Genomic DNA, 2500 nt, shown 5'->3' with positions numbered 1-2500 from the left:
TAAACATTTAAAACGTTTTTTAAACAATTTCACATTATTTACATCATTGTGTGTGTGTGTCTCAGTGTGTGTGTGTGTGTGTTAGTGTGTGTGTGTGTGTCAGCGTGTATGTGTCTGTCAGTATGTGTGTGTGTGTGTGTGTGTGTGTGTCAGTGTGTGTGACAGTCATTGCAACCCACAACAGGTTTAGAGGGTGGTTCTCCTCTTCTCCAGTTCCCCATCCCCCACAGTTTTAAAGTGTTCATAGCTGGTGTATGTTACACCTTCGAAGCCAGGTGTGGTGGACATATTGGTGGAGGGACAAAAGGTGAAGATTTTCTGGCTGCTTCCAGCCACCTTGTCTTTGGAAGGGGTGTATTTCTTCCGCTGCCCCCCACACTGCGGCACCTTGCAAGCCCCACATGGCTTATTGGACTTGTTGGGCATAACAGGTTTCACTGCGGGAGGACAGGGAGGAAGACTGGGTTGGCAGATGGCAGCAACCTCACTGATGGAGCCTGTGGTTGGGTTGGCAGCACCAGGAGGACAGGTGCTTTTGCCACGGCAGATGGCACGTAGGATGCAGTGGCAGGCTTGGGCTGGATACAGCGGTTTGAAGGCCCTGGTTGACAGTCTGGCTGTGGGTCTTCAAAGTCCAACCTGTAAATATAAAAGAAAAAAAACACACAAGCACAATACTGTGAGTATCATATACAATAATACAGTGTCATACAGTACAGCTCCCAGTGTGCTGTGTGCTCATTGGGAAAAGATATATATAAAAAACTTAATAGCAATACAAATCTGATAAAATCTTTTATAATAAATGAGACTCTTTAGTGGTGAGAACCTTATAAGTATGGGTGTGCATTAACATTTTACTCTACACAAAAAAATAAATGGATAAAGTGAGCGAAGAGCTTACCTCCGCTTTTCCCCACGCCTTTTGCCAGCGACATGGTGAGGCTCCTGGTACTGCACCTGAGGTCTATCTGGTGGTGGCAGTGACGACGGCAGAGCAGGGGCATCAGGCATTGGTTGGCCTGACAGAACATTCCGATGAGTCTTCACTCTTGGCCTGACCGTTGCCCTGAAGTTGGCCATCTTCTCCTCCCTCCTTAAAAAGTTGCTGATGGACTTGACGTTTATGTTGGGCAGCGGGATGGCGAGGCTGCCCACGACCGGGTCGTCCCTCACTCTGTCGGCAATCCTCTTGTACTGGCCTTTGATGGATGAGGTCAGCTTGCTGGGAGACGAGTGGAATTTGCTGCAGGTGGGATGGTGCTGCAGCATCTTAATCAGGAGGTACAGAAGACGGCTCTCCTCGGTCACCTGCGCTGCTTGGGGGTACCTCATCCCGCCAAACTTGGTCTTCTGGGCTGCGCTGGTCTCTGGCGTGTCGGCTCCGAGGCAACGACCAAAGAGGGTGTAGCCCCACCTGGACTCGTACTTCTTGACGAAGTTGGCGCCGGACCGGTCGTGGTCGTGGAAAGCAGCAGCAGCCGTGGCAATTTGCTGCCTCAGCACGGCGGGCACGAGGTGGTGGTGGTCGCTGTCGTCTGCCAGCTGGAGGAGAAGCGACGCAAGGGCCTCCACTTCCTCTATCCCTGGCAGATGGAGATGGCGTTGGCTGGCCAGGACATCCTGCAAAGCGGGGTCATCCTCTTCCTCCACCTGCTAGTGGTGTACTCATTAACACAGCTTAAAAATCAGGTGTTGTGTTTACACATCCAAAGCATATTTAGACCTCGAATTTCGACTCCACACTGTAGTAACAACATATACAAAGTCTAAACATGCTAGCCAGATGATCAGATGAGGGCTTAAATACATTTTAGAGACCCTGCAGCCCTCGTAAAAGTAGTAAGCAAAAACAGCCCATTCATTCATCACTTTGTTGTTAGCATGCAAATCGCGGTTGACATGTTTACACTTCTAAAGCATATTTACACATCGAATTGCAACTCCACATTGTTGTAACACCATCTCCATAGTCTTAAGAGGTGGGCTAGAGTGTTCGATCACGTTTTTAATGTATTTACAGAGATCGTCAGGTCATTACAGTGGCGATTGGTACTTCATTCATTTTCAATGCATTCATGCCAATCGCAGTTGGCATGTTTACACTTCTAAAGCATACTTACACGTCGAATTTCAACTCCAAACTGTTGTAACACCATATCCATCGTCTTAAGAAGTGAGCTAGAGTGTCCGATCACGATTTAAAAGTATTTCCAGAGACCGTCAGATCATTACACTGGCGATTGGTAGAAGCTAGCTCAATCATTCATTTCAATGCATTTAGCTAGCATGCTAATCACGGTCGATATTCTAACAAATCTAAAGCATATTTCAGCTTTACATTTCGAATCCACACAGTAGTAATACATTCTTCAAGGTCCCAACATGTAAAAGCAATAGTCTGATCGGATTTTCAACGCATATGAGAGAGATCGAACCTAGCTATTTTAATGTAAACAAGCGGTGCTAGCCTAGTTAGCTACTAGCCAATTGGTGTCTG

Source organism: Alosa pseudoharengus, unplaced genomic scaffold (assembly GCF_046254945.1).
Source record: "Alosa pseudoharengus isolate Yale_2024_CS ecotype anadromous, Long Island Sound unplaced genomic scaffold, YU_APseudo_1.1 YU_APseudo_1.1_scf_7, whole genome shotgun sequence".
Lineage (NCBI taxonomy): Eukaryota > Metazoa > Chordata > Actinopteri > Clupeiformes > Clupeidae > Alosa > Alosa pseudoharengus.
The sequence above is the reverse complement of the archived record's forward strand: the minus strand, read 5'-3'. Positions refer to the sequence as shown.